Source organism: Lissotriton vulgaris, chromosome 3_1 (genome assembly GCF_964263255.1).
Source record: "Lissotriton vulgaris chromosome 3_1, aLisVul1.2, whole genome shotgun sequence".
NCBI lineage: Eukaryota > Metazoa > Chordata > Amphibia > Caudata > Salamandridae > Lissotriton > Lissotriton vulgaris.
Window position 1 is genome coordinate 2002410394 of NC_141689.1, and position 21209 is coordinate 2002431602.

The following is a 21209-nucleotide window of genomic DNA, read 5'->3' on the forward strand; positions in this document are numbered from 1 at the left end:
ATTTGAGAAAGTTATAACTATTGCCATTGAAAATGACAAAGCTATTATTTTCGCTATTTTCAAAAAGTAAACATAAATAAAAAATATGTCATTTACAATACCAATAGCTCAAACTTTCCTAATGCGAGACCTATTGCATTGCAAATGCTTGTTCTACTTGTTGATGCTCTGCAAAATCTTGCCTCTTCTTCCATCTTCAACTAGGAAGACTGTTGTCATTGACGTCGTTTTTTCTAGACTAAATTATAGCAATTCCCTGTACCTTGCCTGCCTGACTTCCTTATCATATGCCTTGAAAGTGGTATAGAATGCCGCATGACTGATTCTCAACTTCCCCCTCGTCCCCCTCCCATGTCGGGGCACCTCGGAACCCTGCAGCGCCTTTCCATAGCTAAATTGTCCATCCTTAAAACACTCTCCATCTTCTTTACCACATGTGTGCTCCTTCTCAACTTCTGTGATTATCATCAGCTAATTTTCTCTCCATTCCGCGTATTCACTGCGCTCCTTAAGACTTGTTCTCCTATCTTGCAACCAAACATTGGAACACGTTTCATTTCGCAACTCCTCCATTCACCGTCACTCTCTCCTCCAGGACGTGGCTGTTCTTGAGATTTTCATCTTTCTCCGCATGGCCATTCTTTCATTAATGCCTGGGTGCCTCCAGGGCAGCAATCTCTCTCCTTCACTCACCTCAGGCATACACTCCCTGAAAGCACAAGCGCGTTTCATGGAGCCACAACTCTGGCTACTTTAAACAGATTAATGAAGACCAGGTGGATTATTCCAGAACGGAAGTGACCTTTGAACTGTCTCACCCACTTCAAGCCGAAGCAGTAACCTCTCTTTTTTTTAATGGCATTTTCATACCAGTCGTCGACATATTTCAAAGGACAGTATTCACGCATTGCGTATTACGTAAGCCACACATCAGAGGTGCATTCCGTATGCATGAGGCCCTTTTCTCAGCATCATAAAAGCAGATGTGGAAGTCGCCCGGCTGCCCAAACAGGTTACCATCAAAACCTCACACTTCTCTGCAGGTCATGGCGGTCTCCCATATCAAAGAGCAAAGCGTTTAGGGCAGGAGGCCCTGACAAACTGCATTAGTCAGAATTTTTTTTACAGTGTGCACTTTTCACCATGGCGAAGAGAAAAACCATGAAATGTTTGCTTTCTGAATCACGTTTGAAAATATAAATGATTTGAGTTGTCCACGTTACCAATGCAGATGAAATGGATAATGTGCGGATTCATGTTCCTATGCATTAATAACAATTCAATTTAAATACTTTATTTCGCACTTAAATAAAGTGCATAAAAGTTCATTAAAAATCACTTCATTACATGCAAGCGCCGATCTTCATAAAAATAATTACAATACAAAAACAATTTAAGAGGGAAACTTCACAATTCATATTAGGATTATAAATATGGGGCATATTACCCAGGAGAGCGATAGGCGAATAATCACTCTATTAACAAGCTATCGCTAACAGCAGTTAGCGACAGCTTGTAGGCGATAGCGAGCGGTTTGGGGCCCGCTTTGCATGTCAGCGATATTTATCGCTAATGACATGCAAAGTGGGCGTACCCAACCTGTTAGCGACTGCCTATTAGCAAGGCAGGCGTAGCAATGGAAATATTTGCGCTAAGTGCGAATATCTCCAAATACTAACACCTGCCCAGACAGTTCTTAGCCATGTTATCCAATGGGAGGTGGATAACATGCTAAGAGCATTTCGTCGCGAATGCGTGAATATCGCTGTATTCCCAACGATATTCACGCATTTCGCTGCTATCGCCTGGATTTTTATCGCTTTTGATATAAAACTTGCTAATAGCAAGTTATCTCAGCGATAAAAACGGTGATGCGCGGCGATAAAAATATTGCTGCTAACCCTACTTAGCGACAAATATCGCTATTTGTTGGTAATATGTGGAGAAGTGTGGCTCAATGGTTAGAGCGGCAGACCCTGATGCAGAGGTCTTTCCGGGACCAGGGTTCAAGACTCTATTATTGGGCTGCGGTATTACAGTACAGTAAGGTGTTAATAGGAGGAGGAGGTCGGGATCAACCAACGGATAGTGAGGTGGGCTTACCTAATGTGTATGCCGTATTGCTGGGGGAGGAAGCTGAGAATGGGTTTTTCAATACTACTGAATTCACGTATTTCAAACACACGAGATTTAAGACGTTGAATGCAGTGTATAGGGTGTGGAAAGGAGTGGCTAAAAAATTAGGGCTAGGCAGATTTAGTATCTATACAAGATTGTACACAAATAACTCACTGCCGAGGGAGATCTTTAAGGATGTCACTATGTTTGATTGGTATAATAAAGGCATAATGCAGATAGGGGATTTACTGGATGTGCAGGGCAATATCATGCAGTTCGGAGCACTCAAAGCAAAATTTGGACTAGAGCACAACAGTTTTTATAAATACCTACAAGTGAGGAGTTTTCTAACACAAAAACAAGGTGGTCCGCTTGGAATGCGGCAATGTAAAATTATGGATTATATAAAAATAACCACCAAATGTACAATAAGACATCTCTATGCAGAACTGAAAGGAACTAAGTCTGATGAAAGGGCCAAATTTTCACAAAAATGGATGGAAAAATTGGGGTCAGGTTCAGAAATTTTTCAGGAGTCACTAGATCTGGGTAGAACGGTGCTATGCTCGGCAACCCTCCAATCGCAACACTACAAAACAGTATTTTCACTTTACCATACACCGGCTAGAATTGCCCAGTGGGGCGGAACAACAGGAATAACTTGCCCACGATGCAATGCGAGCAGAGCAGATATTGTACATATGTTTTCGCAGTGCCCACAATTATTTACTTTAAAAATGGCGATTGAAGAATTTTTTGATAAAACGCTTAGGATCAAGATTAAGCTCCTAGATGAATTAATCATTTTAGGGGTGGTAGACATGATGGAAGCTGTGCCAGTAGAGTTTATTTTTGTTTCAATAGCAGTGTTCCGCATTTGTATAGCAAGGAATTGGCTGAATAAGACTCCTCCAATATTTGCAGATTGGATTGCTAGCCTCCTTACTATATATAATTTAGAAAAGGCAATATACGACAGGAAAGGTAGAAGGGCCAAGGCCTTAGGCAAAAAAATATGGCAACCAATCATGACGTGGAAGACTAGCAGGATAAATCCAGAATAGTGTAACAGAAGCTTGATTTGATTTGTTTTAGAGGACTGTCTTTTGGTTTATGATATCTGCTTATGATATGAAAATTTGTATAAAACAATGAAATGTATATGTACTATATAACCACCTGAGAAATTGGTATGTGCTGTAATACATATGTTGGAATATGTCGAAAAATTGTGAAAAATTTAATAAATATGGGAAAAAAAAAAAAAAAAAAAAACAATTTAAGAGGGAAACTTCACAATTCATATTAGGATTATAAATATGGGGCATATTACCCAGGAGAGCGATAGGCGAATAACGCCGCGTTAGCGGCGGTTTTCGGCCGCTAAACGGTGATAATTCTATCACTCTATTAACAAGCTATCGCTAACAGCAGTTAGCGACAGCTTGTAGGCGATAGCGAGCGGTTTGGGGCCCGCTTTGCATGTCAGCGATATTTATCGCTAATGACATGCAAAGTGGGCGTACCCAACCTGTTAGCGACTGACAGCAGTCGCTAACGTCGCTATCGCCTATTAGCAAGGCAGGCGTAGCAATGGAAATATTTGCGCTAAGTGCGAATATCTCCAAATACTAACACCTGCCCAGACAGTTCTTAGCCATGTTATCCAATGGGAGGTGGATAACATGCTAAGAGCATTTCGTCGCGAATGCGTGAATATCGCTGTATTCCCAAAGATATTCACGCATTTCGCTGCTATCGCCTGGATTTTTATCGCTTTTGATATAAAACTTGCTAATAGCAAGTTATCTCAGCGATAAAAACGGTGATGCGCGGCGATAAAAATATTGCTGCTAACCCTACTTAGCGACAAATATCGCTATTTGTTGGTAATATGTGGAGAAGTGTGGCTCAATGGTTAGAGCGGCAGACCCTGATGCAGAGGTCTTTCCGGGACCAGGGTTCAATACCCTCCTCGGCGGGTCTTGGGCTTATTTCCTCGGACCTGATCATTCTCGCCTCGGTGCCTATTCTAATCATGGGTCCCACTCGGCAACTCTGGGCAATAGCTTGCTTAATCTCCACAACGGCCCCAACAGCGCTGGGATGCCTGGCTAAACCTTGGGGGTGCCCAGGAGTGGACATTCCACAGGGAAAAACCAGGAAGGGTTCCTAAGAGGTATACGGACAGCGCTGGGACTCCTCCGTTGGAGGTAGCTGTGCGCTTTACAAATGGCATTTACATTTAAATTTTGTGCAAAACATGCGATGTCACCGGGGTAAGGTATGGCTGGTGTCATGCTAAAAACACGAGTTTTTGCAGCAGCAAGTTGAAAAGAAGCCAGTACATAACAGACAAACGAGTTTCTAATTGATAAATAGGGAAAGAGAAAATGCTGGGGAACGCAAGTTGAATTTTTTTAATAGTGGAGTATTAACGTTTTTTTCTTTCAGCTGCGTAAATAGCAAAGTAAAATAGGAATTGCGAAGTCGATTGAGTCGACTTGCCATCGCATGGGCAGAACGGTAGATTGCTTACTGAAAATAAGCTAATTGGGTGCCCCAACATTAACAGAATGTAGTTTAGACGGAATCTGATCAGAATTTAATGGTGCTGTTTGTTCTCTACGAATGCAAGGCAAGAGCGCTGGCCTTGGGTTAACTGAGGTAAACTTTCATAAACCTTTGCAGATTGTTTCCCTCTGTATGTTACCCACCTATCTGAGGCCACTTACTTGTTAAAAATATCTTTTAGTCTTGATTTAGGAAATTGTTCACAGAGAGTCGGTGTTTCGTATAAAAGCGCAGCCCCAACAATATAAGGGTTTGTGTGACATATAGTTTCCAGGGATCTTTATAAGCCTGGTCTGAATTCAATATATCTTTAATTTTTTGGAATTCGGATCAACAGTGCTCCTTTTCCATACTGACAACCACAGGGAAAGTGGAGCCAATTTAATAACATCAGTAATAAAGGGCAGACTTCCTTATGTGCATTAAAATTATTGCATGCTAGTGGGACTGATAATGGTCTTTTAACAAATATATCTTCTATAACTTGGAGTGCAGTCTCATTCGTTGTCCCCCTTATTGCAGCCCCATAGGTGGAAATTGATATAGTTTTGGCCAAGTAAATTTTGGACATTTCCTGTATTGGCTTGCAGACCAATTTTTGGGAGAATCTAAATATTGCAGCAAGACTTTTGGGCATATGATTTGCTCTACTCTGTAGCATCTCCTTCCAGCTTAGTTTAAAATCAAAGACAACCCCTAAAGAGTTAAAACATTGAACTTGCTCTATTTTTGCACCAACTAGATTGTATCTCATCAGCATCTTTTTAGCAGCACCCACCGCCATGATAAGGGTTTTAGTTGTATTTACATGTAGGTGCAATTCGGCGATAAAGGCCGAATATTGTGCACTAAGGTTTTGTAGGGCCAGAGGAGTCTTTGCCAGCAAAACTGCATTATCTGCGTAAAGCAGGATTGGGAGGGAAGACGTCCGTACTTGGGGGGTACCTTTCGAGTTGTTAATCAGGGCATCGTTTAGATTATTTGTATAAAGGGCAAACAAAAACGGGTCCAAGACGCACCCTTGTCTAACGCCCCCTTCGATTTTAAATGAATTTGTACATTCACCCTGCCCCCCAAAGCGGACCATGGCAGTGGCGTTCACGTATACCTCTCTTATAAAATTAAACATTGCAGCATCCACTCCGTTTTCCTTTATAATGTCCCAGTTTGCTGTGTACCACACAATCAAAGTCTTTAGACAGGTCCATAAAGGTCATATATATTTTGCCCTTTTTAGCCAGGGAATACTTTCCCGTTATTAGTGATAAATAACAATGAATACAATAAGTTAAACAGATTATTGCCGGTTAGTAATATCGTTTCAAAGCATTTTGTGTTATGTGTTAACAGCGTCTCATCCTATACTAACAGTGTGTTGCATCAATTAATATATGCGTCTACTTTGTTAAACTATAATTTACTGTCTGTTCTTTAACTCTTGAGCCAGGTGACATAAACTTTGCACTGGAGACAAAATAAAACGTGAGTTCCTTTGCTCCATTATAGCTCTGGTGTAACAGCAATGGAGCAAACAGATTTGAATCTAGTTTATTTTTATTTTGTACATATTAACCCCTCCCCTGCTGATGACGGAACCGCTCCGTCATCAGCTACAGTTGAGCTGTGCTGATGACGGAGCGGTTCCGTCATGGCCCGGCCGCCGCGCCTGCGCGGCGCTGATTTCGCGCCTGCGCGGCAGGTTTAATGAGCGGGGCGGGTCATGACGGAACCGCTCCGTCACCAGCACAGCTCAACTGTAGCTGGTGACGGAGCGGTTCTGTCACCAGCATGCAGCGGCCGCGCGGCCGCCCCGCCCCTTTAGCGCTGCGGCGGAATAGCCGCCGCAGCGAAAGGGTTAAAAGTCAAGGAAAATAATGAATTTGTTTCTTCAATCGTATGAAAAAATGCAAACATTTCATTTTTCACGTATGATGCCCAGGTGCAAATAAGGTATGTAATATGAACCAAAGAAAACCATGTTTGCTCAATTCCCTGTTGCAGCAAACGGTGCAAAAAATACTTTGTTCCATGTTTGGTAAAGTGCAAAGTTTACACGATCAGGTTTTAAGTCTCAGTCTCATTTCAATGTTTCTGATAGAGGCCTCCGGACTGCTGTCTGCCCCCACCTGATGCAAACGTCACAAGGTCAAAGCTTTCCAGAACGCTTTACATGATGGACAGCTTCTACTTTGCAAATGGAATACCACCCTCTTTGAGGAGTCGGAGGGTCATCAAAGGTGTATGGCCTTAAACATTGATACATGTATTGCACAGTGGCGACTTCTACCTTTTAAAAGTGGTGAGTCACATAAGAAATTAAGTTCAACCCTTTAAAATGAAACTCACCTTACTTAATGATCTTCTGCAGCACATCAAGAACGCCACCCGCAAACACCACCAGCTGATCCGCACCACCAAATAGACAACATTCAAAGAACGACTGGACAACAACACCCACAGCAAGGAACTCTTCAGCATCATCAAAGAGTTCTCCAACCCCAACGCCAGAAACGACGACATCACACCCTCGCAAGACCCCTGCAACTCACTCGCCTCCTTCTTCCACTGCAAGATCGCCGACATACACAACAGCTTCGGCGCACAGACCACGCACCCAACCACCCAACCAACGCCCCCCCACCACCACCCTCTGCAACTGGACCCCGGTCAGCACCGAAGACACCACCCGCACGATGAACACCATCCACTCCGGATCTCCAAACGACCCCTGCCCCCACCACGTCTTCAACAAGGCCGACTCCATCATCGCACCCCAACTCAGGGACATCATAACCATCTCCTTTAACACCGCCACCTTCCCGGAGAGCTGGAAGCACGCCGAGCTCAGCGCCCTCCTGAAGAAACCAACAGCGGACCCCACCGACCTCAAGAACTTCCGCCTCATCTTGCGACTCTCTTTTCCTGCTAAAGTCATCAAGAAGATCGTCAACAGACAGTTGGCCGCCTTTCTCGAGACAAACGGAGCCCTCGACCCTTCGCAGTCCGGCTTCCGAGCCAACCACAGCACCGAGACCGCCTTCATCGCAGCCACCGACGACATCAGATCCCTGCTCGACAATGGGGAAACAGCGGCCCTCATCCTCCTGGACCTATCTGCGGCGTTGGACACTGTCTGCCACCGCACCCTAGTACAGCGCCTCAGCAACATTGGGATCCAAGGGAAGGCTCTGGAGTGGATCATCTCGTTCGTCGCCGGAAGAACCCAGAGAGTCTGCCTCCCCCCATACAGGTCCGAGGCCACCAAGGTCATCTGCGGCATACCACAAGTTTCCTCACTCAGCGCCTCCCTCTTCAACGTCTACATGAGCCCCCTCGCAGCCATTGCACGCCAACACAACCTCAACATTATCTCCTACGCCGACGACACCCAGCTGATCCTCTCCCTCACCAACGACCCCGCCACCGCCAGAACTAGCCTTCACGAAGGGATGAAAGACGTCGCCGAGTGGATGAAGAACAGCCGCCTGAAACTGAACTCAGACAAGACGGAAGTCCTCATCCTGGGATCATCGCCCTCCGCCTGGGACAACTCCTGGTGGCCCCCTGCCCTGGGCACCACCCCCAAACCAACAGACCAAGCACGAAACCTGGGCTTCATCCTGGACTCCTCCCTCTCGATGACCAGACAAGTCAACGCCGTATCATCATCGTGCTTCAACACCCTGCGCATGCTCCGTAAGATCTTCCGCTGGATCCTCACCAAAACCAGGAAGACAGTCACCCAGGCACTCGTCACCAGCTGACTGGACTACGGGAACACCCTCTACGCGGGAACCACGGCCAAACTACAGAAAAGACTCAAGCGCATACAGAACGCCTCCGCGCGACTCATCCTGATTATCCCTCGCCACAGCCACATCTCGACCCACCTGAGAGACCTGCACTGGCTCCCCGTCAACAAGAGGATCACGTTCAGACTCCTCACCCACGCACACAAGGCTCTCCACGACATGGGCCCGAAGTACCTCAACAGCCGCCTCACTTTCTACACACCCACCCGCCAGCTACGATCGGCCAGCCTCGCCCTTGCCGCCGTACCACGCGTTCGCAGAGCCACCGCTGGAGGAAGATCCTTCTCCCACCTGGTGGCCAAGACATGGAACTCCCTCCCCACCCACCTACGGCTGACCCAGGACCACCTCTCCTTCAGGAAGCAACTCAAGACCTGGCTTTTCGAGCAGTAACGGACCCCTCCCCACAGCGCCTTGAGACCCTACCGGGAGAGTAGCGCGCTTTACAAATTGTTGATTGATTGATTAATCGTTAGGGTGAAAACTCACTTGACATTCTACCTGCCTCGGCCTGGTTGCTGGACAATAGCATCGGAGCCAATCCAAGCACTGCTCTCATGCTGCTTATAAAGCTAAACAACATTAGAGCGTGCTAGGATTGGATGGAGAAGGCAAATACACTGCTCCATTGGACGCATATGAAGCGGTGCCTCTGCTTTTCAGCTGCCTTTTAGCAGTTGATTGCAAAAGCCTGAACTGAGCATGTCAAGCTGGCCACAGGAAATACACCAGCAAAACTAAAATGCAAAGTTTAGTTAACAGCTTTAGGTCATCCCCCTGAACTGCTGTGGTTTCGGGAGAGAGAGCTCTGTCATGGCCCTGCTCCATAACAGGTGAGAGGAAAGCGTGCAAGGGAAAATGTGTGACTGTGTGTTATGCGGTAGGGTGGCCAGGGAGTCTTCCCCGTGCTTCTATTGATGAACTACCCCTGTTATTGCAATTCGTAAGTCATGGGATGTCACTTTAATGATTACTCTTTCTTCCAAATTGCAATGAGGAGCCCTATGCATATTCTGAGTTGAAAAGATGTTTATACCTCACTTTGTCACTTTTTTACCTTGCACGTTAGGGTTTTACAGTTGTAAAGCCTTCAGTTTAGCAAATTGTATGCTTTACAACCTAAAAACCTTTAGTACATCAGGGCTTTGAAATGCAGAGATCAGTAGCCATAAAAGGTAAACCAAGGACAAATGGAAGAGGCCTGGTGACTGAAGCTAGGAGCAGCCTGAGTGAGCTCGTGTCCGCCAGTTTGGATGGTATTCTGCCTTCAGTCACTCTGTGCTCGCTGTCACAATTGTCTTCTCATTGAGTATGGGCAATCCCCAGAAGAAAGCTGCCTCAAAGGGGAAGCATTAGTAACATAATTTCTCCTCTGTAGAGAATGTATCTACTTTTTTAGAAAGGAAGGGGACCGTAAGGGAAAGAGGTAGCATTCTCTTTCTATATAGGAAAGGAGGTGATTAAAGATGTTTTGAAGTAGATATTCAGCCGTTGCTGTGGGGCAAAAAGTATTTTTGGCCGGAGCCAAGTACCTCCCTACTCCTCGTTACAACATTTTGACTAAACCAGTATGTATTCCTGCGTAGGAGACTTATGTTATAAACCTGCTGGCAGGTATTCAGAGTGATCCTTGGATACAACTATCTAATAGAGCAGCATGTCCCAAACTGTTGGTGGGTACCCACTGGTGGGTCTTGAAAACGATTTGCGAATGTCCTGGTCTATATGTAAGTAGCATTTAAAATAATTAGCTCTGTTTGTGCACCAGTGCAGAGATGCTGAATAATGTCCCTAAATACAGTTTTAAAACAACTCCTTGCAAGTATTCTCAGGCAGGTCTACGGGTGAACCTTTCAGTATTTGTTGCTGCAGAGTTTAATACTTCCCAAAGAAGAAGTGCTCACTTTACGTGAGCATGCTCAACTATTCCACTTGTGTATTACTTTTCACATGAATTGAGAAATATGGATGCGACCTAATGGCCAGAGCTGCTGGCTTTGGATGTGGGCAACCAGGTTCCTTTTCTAGCATTTATTTAACATCCTTCAGTTTTGTGCAAATCACTTAAACTCCTGTGCTTATAAAAAAAAAATCTGGCCCTCTGTAATGTGATCTGGTGCTCATGTAAAGTGATCTAATATCCATGGTAGGGTGCAAATGCCTTCAAGGGATTTATTCAAGTATTATAGTTAGAATTATTAATATACTTAGTTTATACGGTCAAGTGAATGAATACCTTAGGTGGTGGTTAATTTCAGTTGTTTGATTCCTTAATTAAGTAATCACAAGGTCAAAAACTTTTTTAAAAATATGATCCAAATCATCAATGTAGAAATATACAGAGCAAATACAAATCAAAACAAAGAGCGGGTGTATGTAGAAAAATATTCAATTTTGTCTCATTCAAAAAAGGATACTTTTGTAAACATTATTCAAAAAATGTGACAGAGAGGTAACAAAGTCAATTTAGAGCCTTCACTGTTACATTTATAGGCACCTTTCTTGTTACTAATAATAACAACAAATTATAGAAGAAAAGGTATTGGTCGACGTTTCGGTCTCTACCTTGCCATACACAAGACCATCTTCAGGACAATAGTCTTTGTTAATGTTGACCCCTATTACAATGTAGAACAAAAGTAGTTACTTTTTAAAAAAAAAATATCAAACTCATTACAATATAATAACAATATATCACCCGTCTCTAATATAAAACACAAAATGAAAACATTTCACAGCTCTGATTGAAAGTAAAACTAATAAAAGTGAACTATCACTTTTACTGTATTCAGAAAAGGACCTTTAATCGAATATTGAAACATATTCTGGACACTGATTTTTAGGTTTCGATTAATCATATGTATTATATTTATCAATTGATCATTTACAGCAATAGGAAAGGCTTGGCCCTATGCTACTCTTTGGCAAATGGATTGATGAGCTAAATCACAGTCACAGGATCTAATTGGTCATGTAAATATGCTGTGGGTTTTCTCGTATTTACCTGATCCTAAGATGTTATTTAGGTAAAAAATGTAAGGGGTTCGCATTAGGTAAGAAATGTAAGGGGTTCGCATTATTAAATCAAAACTCCTCTTCGACAATTATCAAACCTAGATATTGAGGTATAAAAGATAACATACTCTATTATGGGTCAGACTGATTTTGGTTTGTACGAGGAAAAAAAAGAATTATTCCATGAGCGCTTCTTTTCAATCATAAACATTTTTAATGCATTTTACCTAAATATGGTAGCAGAAAAGCGTTTGTAATTTAAGCTTTCTGAACGGTGTTGCAACAAATTCAATGAAGCAATAAAGTGGCACTGTCGAAAGGATGTTTCACAATCTGTTAATTCAATTAAACAGAAAATAACCAACACTGATCTTTACAATGCTATCTTCAATTCAGCGAAATAGTAAAAGCTCAAGAGGGTTGTCTACACGGCCACAGTCATTACACATGAATCTATGAATATAAGAAAAATACTGATTAAAAATCTTTGAACTTTTTCTAAGATGTAATAGCTATAGACAATTTTGCATTTAAGTCACATTGTTTGTGGCCAGTGTTTCATACGTGTTGTAAGTAGCGAAGCGACTGAACGGTGAGCATTTCAATTTTGTGGCTTGTTCTTAAAATTATGTTAAATGTAGTATCTGAAAAGAATCAAGATAGTTCATATTTTAGAGTGGAATTAGTTATTAAACTAAGTTCGAGGCTTCCTACGCTAGGGACATGACCACATACCTTGCCGTTCTTTAAATCATCAAGAGTCCGTGCAGTATAGAAGTTTGCATACGGTCGCAAGGGCGATTGTGTCAAGCTTTTAAAGGTGTTTGGAGTAGGAAAGAGGACTAACAGATCCATGGTGGCCATCTTGGAAATCTTTCAGAATTGTTGGCCATTTCTAAATGTAGTTAGTTGTACTTATGTTCTATTACACAAATAGCCGGTAACTTACTTACTAGTCAGTTATATTAACCTCACTGGGTGGTTAATATCAAAAGTAGGCTGAAATTGTATATATTTTTTGTAACTCGCGATTTTATGCCTATTGGAGCTTTTAAAGGTGTTTGGAGTACGAAAGAGGACTAGCAGATCCATGGCGGCCATCTTGGAGATCTTTCAGACTTGTCGGCCATTTCTAAATGTAGTTAGTTGTACTCATGTTCTATTAAACAGATAGCCGGTAACTTATTTACTGGTCAGTTATATTAACTTCGCTAGGTGATTAATATCGAAAGTAGGCCGAAATTATATATATTTTTTATAACTCGCGATTTGGTGCCCATTAGTATTTATATGAACACCGATAGTGGCAGAGTAACTCATCCGGATTTGTTCACAAAGATGGCAAACAAACATTGTGATATCTTCAATCTATCTCCTTTGTGTAAGAAACGTTGATACTGGGTGCACACAGTTACTTTGTTAAAATATTCTGTATGTCAATATAGATAGATATTCATTCACAGTACACAATTAAATTAATATCAGCGGAAGATGAAGCACATCAAAAATAACTTATTATGATGTCAATTATATCGACACTCCATTAACATAATTGTATTGTATAATCATTTCAGTACATTGATGTTGATGACTTATGTTCATTCTAACTGTAAACATCTGTTGATATCAAGAAACATGGATCCTCTTTTACACTATTTCATTATGGTCCTAGGTTACATTTCCTTAACAACCAACAACAATGTCAGGACCTAACAATCAACAAATATGTCAGAAAATTATGATGTCAACAAAGCGTATGATTGATTGCATTTCCAGAACGACTTTGGTCTACATATTTTGCTATCTGATCTATACATCAGAGAATTCACTAAATACCTTCATACATGTCGAGGAGAAAATATAATCCACCTCTAAACATAATGTTAAAATGCAGTCATGGTAATAGTACATTCTGTCATCATACATTGTGGTCAGAATTACGGCATACAAGTTAAGGCATGCAGTTCTGTAAACTGCTTAAGAGCAATGAAGCGTGCCTGGTACAATGATAGGGAAGCACTGCTTACTGTCAGAGAACGACAAAAGAAGACCAACAGTGCAGGCTCTTAATTGACTTTGTTACCTCTCTGTCACATTTTTTGTATAATGTTTACAAAAGTAACCTTTTTTGAATAAGATAAAATTTAATATTTTTCTACATGAATCCGCTGTTTGTTTTTATTTGTATTTGCTCTGTATATTTCTACATTGATGATTTGGATCATATTTTTAAAAAAAGTTTTTGACCTTTTGATTAGCTAACACTACTTAATTAAGGTATCAAACCGCTGGAATTAACCACCACCTAAGGTATTCATTCAATTGACCTTATAAACTTAGTATATTAATGATTCTAACTATAATACTTGAATAACTCCCTTGAAGGCATTTGCACCCTATCATTTACTTTGCCCAAGCGCTCAAGGGTTGTTTTGGTTGCCCATTACGTTTTGCACTATTATCAATGGGTCATGTTTTGTTTTATAAAACTGAAATATTTATTCGGCGTTCAAAATGCGCCAATGGGCCTATTTTTAACATAAAAACTGATATGAGGCCTTATCCCATTCACAGATGCATAAAAGGAGGTTTCTCAAAGTTACTAAAATCATTGCTATCAACACCAGGATGTTTTCAGAAGCCTTTTGATTTTAGTAAATGAATGCCACAGATAAGCACCCAAATCTGAAAAGTGTTTTAGGTCCAAACTTCAGTACAATTTACCGTCAGCCACTTTTATGGGCAGATTCATATCTTGGCCACAGTCTGATATTGAAGGGCGTGGTCAAGGTCATGACATTTGCAAACAGTTGGTAAAAAATCGGCACGGCTTCATGGCATTTAAAGCTGGGTGGGTCACAAGAGTTTTTAGTTCTAAAAATTGGTTCATGGCTATAAAATGTTGGGAAGCACAGCAACACAGTACCTAATTCTGCTGTTGATGGCGGATCACCCAAATTGGACGGCATTTTTCCTAGTGTGACTACCCAGGCCAAAACATGACTAATAGATGGTTGCAGCTGATTTATACACATGATATTAATGACTTTTACACAAACCCTAAGTTTGGGGAAACTGTTCTCTGGCTCTCCCTTGTGAATCCCTTCAATCTAATAACTGGGGCATCCCCACTTCCCCAACCAAAGTAAGTGTTCAAGAAGTTTAAAGGGGAATCTGATGTTGAAGTGTGGAGTACTCAAGGTGCTCTTCCTTCCCCTCCGACCTCCTTTTGTGGTCCAAAATGTTGTTCATGTAAATGTCCCCACAATCACCTGTGGCATCTGAGTGCCACCCCGAGTGACAGTGGAGATTGCCTTGTGGATGATTAAAGTAGAACAGAAAATTGCTACTTGTCCATGTAACATTTTTTACTACTGAAAGTGGAGGACCTTGACTGTCACTGGGGTTGCAGTAGTACATGGTTCCTGAGGTTCCAGAGACAAATCACAATACTTGTTACAAGCCTTGTCTGTTTGCACCTGAGGTCCCCAAGTCTCAGGGTCTGCAGAATATGAGTATTTTGGCTATAACTAATTATACGTTCTCTAGATATGTTGACTTTCCATGTGGCAAGGTTCATGTGCAGCTCCAGTGATAGCAGTAAGAAGGAGCCAGTCTGTTGTCTCTATAACTATTTCAGTGCCAGTGAACCACGGAGTTGCGTAAAAGTAGGCTATTGGCTGCCATAAACAGATGTAGAAGCTAGACATAATATCATTGGTGGGCATGCAACAGGTGTTCAATTATTTGTTCATTCCATTGGAGACTGGTCGACGTGTGAGGCTCAAATGAATCAGCATACAGGGGCTCGAGTCTGGCAGACCACAGTTCTGGGTGCTTCAGGACATTTGGGCATGCAAGCGCCTAACTTCTCTTATTCAGCCGTCTCCCCATATGCCTGTGTGTCGCTGCTGTCCAACACACTTCCACCTCACCCCCTTTTCTTCTGGCACACTGGACTGGGAATGTGTTTTGGGAGCCCCCTTTTAGACAAAGCTTCTTTTACCCTCTGGGGCTCGGGCCATTCTTGTGCTCCCAAACGTGGCGGGTTGTCTGGGTCTGCTCATCGTAGAGTAAATTTGTGGGGGCAACCCAGTGTCTGTATTGTAACGCGGCCCACCTGAACACAGTTGGTTGTGAAGGTAATATTCTTCCTGGAAAAGTATTCCAGATGAGGATTCTTTGGAAAAAAGTATGACCCGGCAGTGCTCCAGCGTAGTTTCTTTAGAACTCAGTCACAATGACTTAAGGAGAATACTGTAGTAGCGGTCGCTGGTATTGTGAAGTAGTGGGGCGGGGGTTGGAGTGGGGGATGCAAACGAAAGAAAATTATATATATAAATATTAAAATTACACTTACCTGCACTGACGGAAGCTGCCTTCCTCCCCATCCAAGCCTCCCCCAGACGTCGATGAACTGCTGGACACTACACAGACTCCCAGCGCTCCTCACATGCTGGGTATGCTACTGGCCTGAGTGCCTCTATTCGGTGCTCAGACTTGGACTGGGAGCCTGAGTTGGTTTCTCCACCCAGCTGTACAACACAGCTAGTTGAAGAAAGGCTAAGCGTGCATGACGGTTTGGTTGGCCCCAGAGGGCCAGTCAAATCGTCAGGCCCACTTGACAGTCTCCACCACTCCCGCCTCCTCCCTGGTGCTGCAGCATCAGGATGAATGGCCCGCCTCTTCCTCGAGCCGAGCCTGTAGGTCAACAAATAAAATGATAATAAAAATGTTTCATTATCATTTTACTCTTGTTGGTGGTCTCTGCTGGTTTTCAGCAGGTGGGCGGCGCTCCTCAGCCATAAAGGAGGAGCGCCCTAGAATAAAGCGAGACAGGAGTAGCTCTCTGCAGTGTGAGCAGACGCCCTCATTCTGCAGCTCTCTGCAGTGTGAGCAGACGCCCTCACTCTGCAGCTCTCTGCAGTGTGAGCAGACACCCTCACTCTGCAGCTCTCTGCAGTGTGAGCAGACGCCCTCACTCTGCAGTTCTATGCAGTGTGAGCAGACGCCCTCACTCTGCAGCTCCATGCAGTGTGAGCAGACGCCCTCACTCTGCAGCTCTCTGCAGTGTGAGCAGACGCCCTCACTCTGCAGCTCTCTGCAGTGTGAGCAGACGCCCTCACTCTGCAGCTCTCTGCAGTGTGAGCAGACGCCCTCACTCTGCAGCTCTCTGCAGTGTGAGCAGACGCCCTCACTCTAGAGCTCTCTGCAGTGTGAGCAGACGCCCTCACTCTGCAGCTCTCTGCAGTGTGAGCAGACGCCCTCACTCTGCAGCTCTCTGCAGTGTGAGCAGACGCCCTCACTCTGCAGCTCTATGCAGTGTGAGCAGACACCCTCACTCTAGAGCTCTCTGCAGTGTGAGCAGACGCCCTCACTCTGCAGCTCTCTGCAGTGTGAGCAGACGCCCTCACTCTGCAGCTCTATGCAGTGTGAGCAGACGCCCTCACTCTAGAGCTCTCTGCAGTGTGAGCAGACGCCCTCACTCTGCAGCTCTCTGCAGTGTGAGCAGACGCCCTCACTCTGCAGCTCTCTGCAGTGTGAGCAGACGCCCTCACTCTGCAGCTCTCTGCAGTGTGAGCAGACGCCCTCACTCTAGAGCTCTCTGCAGTGTGAGCAGACGCCCTCACTCTGCAGCTCTCTGCAGTGTGAGCAGACGCCCTCACTCTGCAGCTCTCTGCAGTGTGAGCAGACGCCCTCACTCTAGAGCTCTCTGCAGTGTGAGCAGACGCCCTCACTCTGCAGCTCTCTGCAGTGTGAGCAGACGCCCTCACTCTGCAGCTCTATGCAGTGTGAGCAGCCGCCCTCACTCTAGAGCTCTCTGCAGTGTGAGCAGACGCCCTCACTCTGCAGCTCTCTGCAGTGTGAGCAGACGCCCTCACTCTGCAGCTCTCTGCAGTGTGAGCAGACGCCCTCACTCTGCAGCTCTCTGCAGTGTGAGCAGACACCCTCACTCTGCAGCAGCAATAGCTATTCTGCTATGATTCGGTGCACTGGACCACCTGGTCTTTAGACTTTGTCATCGATAAATACTCGCTGTGTGTATTCATACTCATATTCCTCAGACACATATCAAACAGAGCTTTTTATTCTCTTCTCACAAGGAAATACTTCCATGGCTAACTGCTATGATCTGGAGGTACTTACATTCTTTCATGGGATGGCTGTCATGTTAGGCCAAATCCAGGAAAATATCCTGAGTGAGTGCGAAGCGAGGGGACGTAGGAGATAGACTTCTACACTGTATGGTTTTGTGTGAAAAAGATCATGTTTTAACGAAAGGAGTGTGGCTTTGAAAAAGGGGCTGCATAATGCATGCCTCTTCTTTCAGATTTCTAATTTTGACTCTTAATTAGATAACATTTACAAAGGTGTAATATTTCTGTAAGTACAATCATCTGCAAAAAATAGGGAAAAGTTGCATCTATTTCTGCTAGCTGCACAAAAGTACTGATATTGTTGAATTAAATATATGGTAGCACTTTACAGAAGTGCTAGTTCTATCACCAAAACAAGTATAGTAGGCCCCCTGAAAAATGACGTGACAGCATTCCTGCTGAGAAGTGCTGGCACTTATGCAGTCCTGAAGCAATGCGTTGCTTAAATATATTTCATATTGGCTGCCTATTAGTTGACTCTCAACTGGTCCAGCAACTCAAGTCCAGTTCACCACCCCACAATGATGAGCCCCATTTTTAGCACTGAGCCCGAATTTGCTCCAAACCAGCACCAGAGGAGCGCACATAAGAGCGGGTTAGCTTTTGCTGATCAATTAGCCTCCAGCCTCATTTATAATAGGAAGCAAGTCAATATGTAATATTTCCGCAGTATCCAACTAAGTCTACAATTAAGTCATTTTGCGGTGGCCAGGGCTGGCAGCTGCGACCCTTGGCTTGCTCTTAGCAACACTTGGCACTGTCTTTTTGACCCCTGGTTTCAGATGTGGCAAAATTAGTGCCAAGAACACAGGGCCTGCGCCACATTCCTTATTTTCTGCCCATTTTCATTATATTAATAGTGAATAGTATTCTAATATTTTCTAGTAGTGAAATAAAGATAGAGCACACTTAGCTGGAAAGGGCTGTCTGGTTGCAGGTGTGGTAAAGTGTTTTTAAATGTATGTTGTGTGCATGCTTGCGGGTGATAGTGTGTTTAAGTGCGTGAGAGCAGTGTATGTGTAAGCATGTGTGTGTGTGAAAGTGAGTGACAGTCAGTGGCAGGTAGTTAGTGAGATTATGTGAGATTGAGTGTCAGAAGTTTGAGTGAGTGAGAATAAGTGAGCAAGATTAAGCGTAAGGGGAGTGAATGACAATGAACAGGAATGAGTGTAAGGGTGTGCGAGAATGAATGAGTGAGAGTGAGTGAGGCAATACGTGTGAGTGAGTGAATGTGAGTGTGAATGAGAATGTGTTGTGAGGATTACAAATTTACCACTGGCACCGGTATAGTTAAGGTGATTATTATCTTATAGAGACACCCAGGGCAAAACACTGGTGCTGTCATAATTTAGTCAATTCCTGGCATGACTTACACCTGTGATAAAATGCTGGCAGTGGCACAATGGGGGTAATTCTAGGCCTAAAGTCCACCAATGGAAAAATAGTGGTACTGGCTTACTAAAGGTAAATCAAGGCATATAGGGCAATCGTGAAAAAAATGCTGGCATACTTGAGGATATTCTTGGAGTGTCGACTCCAGTGGCAAGATACTGGTACAAGCACACTGGAGGTAATTTGCGGCTTAAAGGTGGATAACCTGGCATACAGGAGGGTAGCAACCATGACAAAATGTGGCCCGGACATACAAAAGGTCATTTCTGACATAAGGGTCACTTATGGTACATTGACGGAATAAATGGAAAACTACTTGCACTTGCATATTTTATGTCATTTTTTAATATATTGGGGCACTTGAGTGACATTAGCATTTACAGTGCATATTCTATTTTTCTTTCACAGTTTTTTTCCTTCACTTTTGAGAAAATTCACATTGGAACACACTTTTGTTTCATGGTGAGAAAGCAACCGATGATGATAAGTGGGTGTGCTAGCGAGTACCAACAAGCAAGCCCCCCTTGGTGTTACTACTGTGAGGTGCATTCTCTCCATCCTCACATTTTTTCTAATCTATTCCTTTTAATTTCTTGGCAGTATTCTGTAGTGTAGTGACATTGTGCTACAAATTGAACATATAGACACTTGAATTAGCGGCTGTAAACCACACAGGTGGGGGAGTCATTAGAAAATATTATTGACCCCTCTTGTGCTTGGAAGTTAAGGGTATCTGTTCATTTTGAGTCAGGTCCCTGTTGTTGATAATGTGTTGAGTGGGGGGTGGCCTGACTTTTTTCTCCCCTGTGCTCCTTTTTGTGTTGATGAAGGCTTTAGGACCCACCATAGTACCGAGCTGGTGATGCTGTCAGTATCAGATTAAATTAGGATCACAGCTGACAGCAAAAAGCTGTGTATGCTAGTCCTCCTTGACCTATCGGCAGCGTTAGACACCGTCAACCACTGCCAACTTCTGGAAAGAATCCAGGAAATTTGCTTTGGGGGGATAATTCTACTGTGGATCACCTCCCTCGTGACGGATTGCACTCTAAAAATACAGATTGGTGATTATTTGTCAGCTAGGGGGTCCATTACCTCTGGAGTCCCACCTAGGTCGGCATTGTCCCCACCTCTGTTCAACATATACCTCAGACCACTAGTGAGGGATCTGGCTCAGATGGACTGCCAGGTATTCAATTATGCGGACGACACACAAATCATCCTACAAATAGAAAGCACCCCACAAGCCCATACACGGGTGAAAGACATACTGAGATTTTTGGTAAACTGGATGACAGCCAACTCTCTCAAGATCAACCATGATAAAATGGAGGTATTGGCCATCACTACGGACTGTAACCCATTGACCACCCAGTACTGGCGACATGAGCTGGGAGACACCCCGTCTCCAGCTCCAGTGGTAAAAAGCCTGGGCATTAAAATAGATGCCAAACTATCACTGGCCAACTAAGTACCTACTGTGTTCGGGACCTGTGTGGGTCTGCTTTGATAGCTGAGGAAATGATGTCCCATCCTCTCTTTCTCAACCATGCGGACGGTGGTGGCCGCCCTGATCCTGTCACGACTTGATTATGGGAACTTACTTTACATTGGAATGCCAGACAAGCTGCTGGGCAAACTCCAGGTAGGGATGAATGATGCGGCAAGGCACATTTTTAAGCTTCCTAGACCCACCCAGGCCTCACCCCTACTGCAACAATTGCACTGGCTTCTCATTAAACAGAGGGCTAGATTCAAAGGCCTCTGCATCACCCACAAGGCCCTGTATGGTTAGGCACCAAAATATATCAAAGAACGTCTGGTGAAATACATCCCTGGCGGCACCCTAAGGTCTGCCACGGAGGGCCTACTAAAATGTCCACGGTTTAACTACACCATCAAAGGTGGCCGAGCCTTCTCGGTCCTCATCCCGCAACTCTGGAATAGGCTGCCAGGCCATCTTCGCTCTGGAAGAGCCCTCCTCCCATTCAGGAAGTAACTGAAGATGTTACTCTTCACAGAAGCCTGGGCATAGCACATACCACTTAGATACAACACTCACTCTGTGACTATAGCTGATCTTCTTGCAGCGCTTCGAGACCTGCAGGTATTAAACACTCTATATATCACAATTAACAAT